We start from the raw sequence: 11,392 nt of genomic DNA on the forward strand, positions 1-11,392 counted from the left end.
ATCCTGCCCGGGACTTCCCATTTGGACAAGAGAGCTCCCATCTGGACAAAAGAGAGAGACTTCCTGAATCTGTCAGCTCTGTCTGAACCAAGTGTGCTGATAAGACCAAGAACGAACCAGAAGGAGATGGGCAGACATCAAGGCAGAAACACATACATCAAATTGAAGAGCAATACAGCATCACCAGAACCTAGCCCTCCTCCAAATCTAGACCTGAACATCTAAAATTGGAAGAAGCCGAAGAAAACAGCCTTATGAATGACATCATGAAGAAGGTAGAGGCTTGTGTAGAGGAAAAGACAAAAAAATGGGAAGAACGCTGTAAACAACTAGAGGAAAGGGCAAACAGATTAGAAAAAAAAACAATAAAGTCCTGGAAGAAAACAATAAAGTACTGAAATAAAATCAAGAAAAAGCAATGAAACAAATGAAGGAAACAGTCCAAGACCTGAAAAGGGAAATAGAAAAAATGAAGAAGACACAAACAGAGGGAATGCTGGAAATAGAAAATTTGAGTAAATGATCGGGAACTTCAGATGCAAGTATAACCAACAGAATGCAAGAGATGAAAGAGAGGATCTCTGGCGTGGAAGATACAGTAGAAGAAATAGATTCATCAGTCAAAGAAAACACTAAAGCCAACAAAGTCATGAACCAAAATGTCCAAGAAATTTGGGACATCATGAAAAGACCAAACCTACGAATAATAGGGGTAGAAGAAGGAGAAGCATACCAACTCAAGGGCACAGCAAATATATTCAACAAGATCAAAGAAGAAAACTTTCACAACTTAAAGAAGGAAATGCCTATGAAGATAAAAGAAGCCTATAGAACACCAAACAGACTAGACCCCCCCAAAAAATCCCCTTGCCACATAATAATTAAACACTTAAACATACAGAATAAAGAAAGAATATTAAGAGCAGCAAAGGAAAAAGGCCAAGTGACTTAGAAAGGCAAATCCATCAGAATAACACCCGATTTCTCAATGGAGACTTTGAAAGCCAGAAGGACCTGGACAGATGTAATGTAGACAATAAGAGACCATGGATGCCAGCCTAGACTAATACTTTCAATCATCATAGATGGAGAGAACAAGACATTCCAAGACAAAGCCAGATTTAAACAATACTTATCCACAAACCCAGCCCTACAGAAAGCACTAAAAGGAAAATTCCACCCTAAAGAAGTCAGATACACCCTCGAAAACACAGGCAATAGATAAAGCCACAGCAGTAAACCCCAATGAAGAGAAGTACAAACACATTAACACCAAAAAATAACAGGAATGAACAATCACTGGTCATTAATATCCCTCAATATCAATGGACTTAATTCACCTATAAAAAGACAGGCTTACAGAATGGATATGAAAGCAGGACCCATCTTTCTGCTGCATACAAGAAACACACCTCAAATTCAAAGATAGACACTACCTGAAAATAAAAGGCTGGGAAAAGACTTTCCAATCAAATGGTCTTAAGAAACAAGTGGGTGTAGCCATTCTGATATCCAGAAAAATAGACTTCAAACTAAAATCAATCAAAAGAGATCAAGAAGGGCATTACATACTCATCACAGGAAAGATCCACCAAGATGTTTCAATTCTGAACATTTATGCCTCAAATACAAGGGCACCCACATATGTAAAAGAAACATTACTAAAGCTTAAATCACATATAAAACCCCACACATTAATAGTGGGAGACTTCCACACCCCACTTTCACCACAGGACTGATCTCCCAAATTGAAACTTAACAGAGAAATAAAGGACTTAACTGATATCATGACTCAAAAGGACTTAATCGATATCTACAGAACATTCCATCCTAACAAAAAAGAATATACCTTCTTCTCAGCACCCCATGGTCTAAAATTGACCACATACTTGGCCACAAAACAAATCTCAACAGATACAAAACAATTGGAATAACCTCCTGTGTTCTATCAGACCACCATGGTCTAAAGTTAGACTTGAACAACAACAAAAACTACAGAAAACCTACAATCTCATGGAAACTGAATAATGGGTTAAGGAAGAAATAAAGAAATTAAAGACTTCCTAGAGATCAATGAAAATGAAGACACCACATACCCAAACCTATGGGACACTATGAAAGCAATGCTAAGAGGGAAATTCATAGCACTAAATGCCCACATAAATAAGTTGGAGAAATCTCACACTAGTGACTTAACAGCACACCTGAAAGCTCTAGAACAAGAAGCAAAGTCTCCCAGGAAAAATAGACACCAGGAAATTATCAAAGTGAGAGCTGAAATCAATAAACTAGAAACAAAGAGAACAATATGAAAAATTAATGAAACAAAGAGTTGGTTCTTTGAGAAAATCAACAAGATAGACAAGCCCTTATCCGAACTAACCAAAAGACAGAGAGAGAGAATCCAAATCAACAAAATCAGAAATGAAAAGGAGGACATACAATAGACATTGAGGAAATCTAGAGAATCATCAGGATATACTTCAAAAACCTCTACTCCACAAAACTGGAAAACTTAAAAGAAATGGATAACTTTCTGGATAGGTACCACATACCTAAGTTAAATCAAGACCAGATAAACTATTGAAATAGTCCAATAACCACTAAGGAAATAGAATCAGTCATTACAAGTCTCCCAACCAAAAAAGCCCAGGACCAGATGGTTTCAGTGCAGAATTCTACAAGATCTTCAAAGAAGAGTTAATACCAATACTCTCTAAATTGTTCCACACAGTAGAAACAGAATGAACATTACCAAATTCCTTCTATGAGGCTACAATTACCCTGATTCCTAAACCAAACAAGGATACAACAAAGAAAGAGAACTACAGACCGATCTCCCTCATGAACATCGATGCAAATATACTCAATAAAATACTGTCAAACAGACACCAAGAACACATCAAAACAATTATCCACCATGATCAAGTAGGCTTCATTCCAGGGATGCAAGGGTGGTTCCACATACTAAAGTCCGTCATATATGTAATACACCATATAAACCAACTCAAAGAAAAAAACCACATGATCATCTCACTAGATGCAGAAAAGGCATTTGACAAAATCCAACACCCCTTCATGATAAAGGTCTTGGAGCGATCAGGAATACAGGGAACATACCTAAACATAATAAAGGCAATTTACAGCAAGCCAACATCCAACATCAAATTAAATGGAGAGAAACTCAAAGCAATTCCACTAAAATCAGGAACGAGGCAAGGCTGTCTGCTCTCCCCATACTTATTCAATATAGTACTTGAAGTTCTAGCCAGAGCAATAAGACAACGTAAGGAGATTAAGGGGATACAAATTGGAAAGGAAGAAGTCAAGCTTTGCCTATTTGCAGATGACATGATAGTATACTTGAGCGACCCCAAACATTCCACCAAGGAACTGATACAGCTTATAAACACCTTCAGCAACATAGCAGGATACAAGATCAACTCAAAAACATCAGTAGCCCTCCTATATACAATAGACAAATAAGCGGAGAAGGAAATCAGAGATACATCACCCTTTACAATAGCCACAAATGCCATAAAATACCTTGGGGTAACACTAACCAAGCAAGTGAAGGACCTATATGACAAGATCTTTAATTCCCTGTAAAAAGAGATTGAAGAAGATGTCAGAAAATGGAAAGATCTCCCATGCTCATGGATAGGCAGGATTAACATAGTAAAAATGGCAATCTTACCAAAAGCAATCTACAAATTCAATGCAATCCCCATCAAAATACCAACACAATTCTTCACAGACCTGGAAAGAATAATACTCAACTTCATATGGAAAAACAAAAAACCCGGTATAGCCAAAAGAATCCTGTACAATAACACAACCTCTGGAGGCATCATGATCCCTGACTTCAAGCTCTACTACAGAGCTACAGTAATAAAAACAGCTTGGTAATAGCATAAAAACCGACATGTGGACCAATGGAATCGAATTGAAGACCCTTTTATTAATCCGCACACCTATGAACATATAATTTTTGACAAAGAAGTCAAAAGTGCACAATGGAAAAAAGAAAGCATCTTCAACAAATGGTGCTGGCATAACTGGATATCAACATGTAGAAGGCTGCAAATAGATCCATATCTATCACCGTGCACAAAACTTAAGTCCAAGTGGATCAAGGACCTCAACATAAATCCAGCTACTCTGAACCTGCTAGAAGAGAAAGTAGGAAGTATTCTTGAACGCATTGGCATAGGAGATCACTTCCTAAATAGAACACCAGTAGCACAGACACTGAGAGAAACAATCAATCAGTGGGACCTCTTGAAACTGAGAAGCTTTTGTAGAGCAAAGGATATGGTTAACAGGCAAAGCAACAGCCTACAGAATGGGAAAAGATCTTCACCAACCCCACATCTGACAGAGGACTGATATCCAGAATATATAAGTAAGTCAAGCAATTAGACATCAAAATGCCCAACAGTCCAATTAAGAAATGGGCTATAGAACTAAACAGAGAATTCTCAACAGAGGAAACTCAAATGGCTGAAAGACATTTCAGGAATTGCTCAACATCCCTAATCATCAGGGAAATGCAAATCAAAACAAATCTGAGATACCACCTTATGCCTGTCAGAATGGCTAAGATCAAAAACACTGAAGACACCTTATGCTGGATAGGATGTGGAGCTAGGGGAAATCTCCTCCACTGCTGGTGGGAATGCAAGCTTGTACAACCACTATGGAAATCAATATGGTGCTTTCTTAGAAAATTGGGAATTCATCTCCCCCAAGATCCAGCTATACCACTCTTGGGCATATACTCAAGGAATGCTCAATCATACCACAAGAGCACTTGTTCAGCTATGTTCATATCAGCAATGTTTGTAATAGCCAGAACATGGAAACAACCTAGATGCCCTTCAACTGAAGAATGGATAAACAAAATGTGGTACATATACACAATAGAATACTACTCAGCAGAGAAAAACAATGACATCATGAGGTTTGCAGACAAATGGATGGATCTAGAAAAAATCATCCTGAGTGAGGTAACCCAGACTCAGAAAGACAAACATGGTATGTACTCACTCATAGGAGGATACTAGATGTGGAACAAGGATGACTGGACTGCTACTCACATCACCAGGGAGGCTACCTCGAAAACAGGACCCCAAAAAAGAATCGGGGATCGCCCAATGATGGAGAAATGAAAGAAAGCTACATGAACAGCCTGGGCATGAGTGGGGGTAATGAATGGCTCGGGTCGAGGGAAAGACAGCTTGGGGAGCGGGAGATCCACCTTGATCAACAACAGAGAGGGAGAACAAGGAATAGGAGACCATGGTAAATGAAGACCACATGAGAACAGGAAGAAGCAAAGTGCTAGAGAGGCCCACAGAAATCCACAAAGATACCCCCACAACAGACTGCTGGCAATGGTCAAGAGACAGCCCGAACTGACCTTCTCTGGTGATGGGATGGCCAAACATCCTAATTGCCGTGCTAGAAACACCATCTAACTACTGAGGGATCTAGATGCAGAGATCCATGGCTAGGCCTCGGGTGGGTCTCTGGGAGTCCAATTAGTGAGAATGAGGAGGGTTTATATAAGTGAGAATTGTTGAGACCAAGGTTGGATAAAGCATAGGGACAAATAGCCAGACAATTGGAATCACATGAACTATGAACCAATGGCTGAGGGGTCACCAACTGGATCAGGCCCTCTGAATGGGTGAGACAGTTGATTGGCTTGATCTGTTTGGGAGGCATCCAGGCAGTGGGACCGGGTCCTGTGCTCATTGCATGAGTTGGCTGTTTGAAACCTGGGGCCTATGCAGGGTTGCTTGGCTCGGCCTGGGAGTAGGGGACTGGACCTGCCTGGACTGAGTCTACCAGGTTTATCTCAGTCCGCAGGGGAGGCTTTGCCCTGGAGGAAGTGGGAATGGGGAGTGGACTGGGGGGAATGTGAGGGGGGCCGTAGGGGGGAGAACAAGGGAATAAAAAATAAAAGATTTAAAAAAAGACATTCACCAAATGCATTCAATTTGACAAATCCTTTAATTAGTGTTCAGATTAATGACATCAAAGCAAACACAACCCCCCCCCAAAAAAAAACACAAAAATGCTCCAATAAAGACTCATCATTTGTTCACTTTCAAAATCTTCATACTAGAGCTAAACCTTAACATAGAAAAAAGGTGATAACCTGTAAAGAGAGAAGCTGTCAATGTTGTTGCAGCCTTTTCTGATGGAAATGTTGAAAGTCATAAAGTCTGCCGAGCTGCTTGACCCAGATTCAGCAAAGCTGAGCCACAGAATGGCCACCATGCCATATTAGGCTTTGATCTTCATGTGTGGCATGCTTTGGGGAGGGCATTATTATTTGAGCAAATTTGGGATATTACTCTGATGGGAAATTTCTTAGGAATCATTTATGACTTCCTCCAGAAGTACTGCTTCTAAGATTCCCCAGGAAAGGCTTGAGCACAATACCACTGTTACTTTTAGGGAGATGTCATCATCTACTTGAAGGTCTTCCTAATGTCTTGGGGGTTGTGATGCACATAAAGAAGGCAGAGATCTCATGTTGAGGCTCTGAGATATTCTTGAAACATCTGCCCCTGTAATTACTCAGGAATATGAAAGTCAGAGAAAAACATGAACAAACGATGAATGTACCTAGATTTTTCCTGCCTGGCCCATGGTCAGGACAAATCTCTCTCACTGCCAACACCCCAGCCGCTCAGACCCAACCAAGTAAACACACAGAGACTTATATTACTTACAAACTGTATGACCATGGCAGGCTTCTTGTTATCTAGTTCTTATATCTTAAATTAACCAATTTCTATTAATCTTTAAGTTGCCACATAGCTTGTAGCTTACCGGTATCTTAACATGTTGCTTCTAATCACAGCGGGTGGCAGCATCTTTCTGACTCAGCCTTCCACTTCCCAGAATTCTCTTCTTTCTTTGTCCTGCCTATACTTCCTGCCTGGCTACTGGCCAATCAGTGTTTTATTTATTAACCAATGAGAGCAACACAGTTAACATACAGAACATCCCACTGCAGATGATAATATTATCATTGTAAAGATGGCAATTCCATGAAGTTTATTAGCCTAGGAGTAATTACTGTGTATCAGTTTTCTCTGAGATTAAACACTTTCATCTTGTAGGATGATCCTTAAACACAGGGTATCTAAAGCTTCATAAAGGAATAGGATAGCCCAAGGCAGTAGTTCTCAATCTTCCTATTTTGTGCCAATTTGAAAATGTTCCTCTAGTTGTAGTTTCCCTCAACTGTAAAATTAATCTTGTTATATTATTTAACTGTAATTTTGCTACTGATACAAATCATAATGTAAATATCTGACATGCAGGGTATCTGACATGTGATCCCAAAGGGGTCCTGACACAAGAGTTGACTGCCATTTTTTCAGGGAAGGTGAAATACTGCAATATGCAGAGAATATCCAGAAACTCACAGACAACTTAATAGCTCCAGGAAGTCACAGAAACTGGAAAGATTCATCAGTGACCTCCTGCCTCAAGCATATATAATCAGTAATGACTTCTGAATCTGTCAGACAAATTGAGATGCACAGAAGATGCTCAGACAAGGCAAGGAGCAGACACTATGCAAGTTGCCTGGACCAGACAAGAGAAGACAAGCTGCCTGGAAGAGGCAGTGAGTGACTTGAGAGACACTTCCAATCTTCCTTAAGCTGCCTCCAAGCTGTGCAGTGAATTCCCAGGTTTCTCTCTTCATTAGGCTTCTCCTTGACAGGGTGATACAGCTGTCTCTGAGTCCTTAGTGATTTTATAACTAACTTCTCACCACTAGTTGGAAGGTCACCCCAATAAATCTCTTCGGTCCACTTAGCATTAGAAGATGACTCAGTGCAGGCCAGGCGGTGGTGGCGCACGCCTTTAATCCCAGCACTCGGGAGGCAGAGCCAGGCAGATCTCTGTGAGTTCGAGGCCAGCCTGGGCTACTAAGTGAGTTCCAGGTAAGGCGCAAAGCTACACAGAGAAACCCTGTCTCGAAAAACCAAAAAAAAAAAAAAGATGACTCAGTGCTTTAGAGTACTGTGTGCTCTTTCAGAAGACTCACTTTGTAGTTCCAGCACCCTTACATGTGCACTCAACCTGTAACCTACTTCCTGGATGTCTAATGCCCTCTTCTCACCTCTGCTAGCACTAGGATCACACACGATAATCAGATATACATGCAGGAAAAAGCATCCCCCAAAGAGAAAACAAACAGAACCTCATTGGTTCACCAAGATAAACATTGTTGGTTCCCATCTTTGGTTTTCTTTGGTTTCTTATTTGCCATTAGTAGATGTTTCTTAGTGTTTCCACAGGAATAGTGTGACACATCAGTGCTGTAATTAGGTAGCAGAGTAGTTTTCTTTCTTTCATTTACTCATTGTTTTGAGAACACTACACTGATTTCAAAAGTTCTTTCTCTAATTCTCACTCCCACAGCAGTGTTTGATCTCTTTTCCTCACATTATGTCAACATTAGTTATCATTTCTATTCCTCATGACTGTCATTGTTGCTAGGGCATCATGGAGGCTTAAAGGAATCATAGTCTGCTTTACCTGATAGATATGCATTTCATTTGTTTGTTTTGGTTTTAGTCTGGGTTTGTAATTGTTTGTTAATTTGTTTTATTTTACTTTTATATTTTTTACATATAATTTTGAATTTATTACATAATTATAACTTTTCTCCTCTCACTTTCTTCTCTACAAATTCTCCCATACACCTCTATGCTTGCACTTAAATTCATGGCATCTTTTTATTAATTTTTATTGTATGCATATATGTCTATTTATGTACATCCATTATCATAACTAATTTACTGAGTCTATATTATGTTACTTGTATATGTGTTTTCAACATTGACCATTTGGTATTGAATAACCAGTTTGTGTGCTCCTCCTAGGGAGAGACTGTACTCCTGCACCCAGAGCCCCCCACCTGCCTGTAATTCTCTTTGTAGGGTTGAGGCATTTGGGGCTTTTCCCCATTCACTTTGTCATGTCCATTGTTCTTGTCTTTATCCAGCTCACATTTGAGATGCGATGTTGGTGAGATTTTATACACAAAGCTTCTGGCATTGCTAGGTGGGATGGTTATTCTTGGTTATCAACTTGACTACGTCTAGAATGAACTAGAATCCAGAAATGGAGGGCATACCTGAGAGACATTATTTTTGCTTATTTTTAAGTGACTGTCCACTTCTAGCTGGAACTTTCACATAGGTAGATAAATGCCATTAAGCCACACCTTGAGGCTGAAGGACACACTCATTTGATCAGGATAGAGAGAGTAGAATATGTACATTTAATCTGGGCTACGTCCTCTGCTGAAATCATATAAAAGGACGTGGAAATAGGAATCATTTTGCTGTCTGCCTGTTTGTTCGCTAATTATCTAGCCAGTGTATCCATTCCTTCATTGGAACCTACTTCTTTGGGCTTGCAACATATACTCAACACCAGCTGAGACAGCGATCCTTTGGGACTAAGCAATTATTTGATTTCTGAACTTTCTCTTACAGCTAGCCAATCTTGGATTAACTGGAAAGCAACCTGTAAGTTATTCCATTAAATCCACAACACACACACACACACACACACACACACACACACACACACACACACGCATTGATTCTATAAATTCTATTGCATTACAGAATTTTGTCTCATACACCAAGAGAAACAATCTCACAACAAACTCCCTGGTCTTCTAAGTCTTACAATTTTTATGTCCTCCACTTCATGAATGAAGCTTGAGTTTTAGATGCAGGAGTGTTTTAAAGAAGTATCCAGTTTGCCTGGCTCCACAACTCTGCATTTTGATTACTTGTGGATTTTTGTAGTGTTCTGTGTTGAAAAGAGAATGTTCCTTGATGAAGGCTGAAAACTAACTTACCTGTGGGTACAAAGAACATGTTTAGTTATTTCTTAGAGATTGTGATGGTTTGATAAAGTTGTAGTAGTTTCTTTTCCACCAAGATTCATGTCTTTGGCCAGGCATTGGCACACGCCTTTACTCTCAGCACTCAGGATACAGAGGCAGGCAGATCTCTCTGAGTTCGAGGCCAGCCTGGTAACAGATCGAGATCCAGGATAGGCCCCAAACTTCACAGAGAAACCCTGTCTCAAAAAAAAATTAATGTCTGCATCAGCACCAGTCCTATTATAATGTCTGGAAAATTATCCAAGGTAACTGCACAGCCTACTTGATTGAAATGAGTTATCAACTGGATTCCTTGTATACTGCCTTTAAAGATGTTTATGATATTAAATTTGAAACACTTATTGACATAGATGAATTTCTGGCCTGGTGGTGGTGTACACCTTTAATCCCAACATTCAGGAGGCAGAGCCAGGCAGATCTTGTGAGTTCAAGGCCAGCCTCTTCTATAGAGGAAGATCCAGGACAGACACCAAAACTACACAGAGAAACCCTGTCTCAAAAAATACTAAAAAAAGAATAGGTGAATTTCTAGCTGAAGATAACATACCAAATTTCAACAACATGAAATAAATATGTACACAGAACATCAGAACCAAAGTGACTGAAGGAGGTATAAAATGCCACCTTGAAAACAACCACCTGTCCAGATTGACTGGATTCTATCAGAACTCCAGAGAAAAACTATCTAGTCTTCAACTCCATCAAAGACCACAGAAGGATATAGTATTACCTCAGTAAACAGGAAATGCATTGCAAGCAACTTCCGAAATTCAGGAAATGACAGAGACAGTTGCCTGCCTGGACAGTGATCTAAACGTCCTCTGTAATGTTGAGGTGTCCATCTTCAGTCAACAGGCCTAGAGTTTGTAGTTGCTTTTTCATGTGTCCTGTAGAATATTTGGGAGTCTTCTCTGCAAAGCAGGAACCTAAAGAACCATTTCGCTCAATTTTAGCAAATTCAGTAGTCATTTTCATATGGGTCCTGTATGTTCAATTTACACAACATATGGTCATCAGTCCAGGCAAGACCAGCCTTTTACACCAATGGCAATTTTTGCCAAGAAGAAGATAAACTCAATATAGAGAGTCTTTGATGCCCATCTTTCTTTTTGAAGTAAATTGGTGCTGCCAGGAGAAGACATGTCTCACTGTCCAGAAAGGTTAAGTTTTTAAAGCATTTTAAAAGCCATATTCTGTAGGTCTTTGAAGTGTTTGAAGTTTACATGCCTAATTGAATTATATCTATGTATACCTAAAAAACTTAACTAACATGACTAAAGTTTGACTTTCATAAAAGTCTATTTATGAATCTGTATTTCTTAATTATCCATTACAATTTCAAATGAGCAGCACAAAACAAACCTTAGACAAGACTAGAAATATGCATAAAGTACAACAATATTAACTTTAAATTTGTATTAATAAACTAAAATC

Source organism: Peromyscus eremicus, chromosome 1 (genome assembly GCF_949786415.1).
Source record: "Peromyscus eremicus chromosome 1, PerEre_H2_v1, whole genome shotgun sequence".
Taxonomy (NCBI): Eukaryota; Metazoa; Chordata; class Mammalia; order Rodentia; family Cricetidae; genus Peromyscus; species Peromyscus eremicus.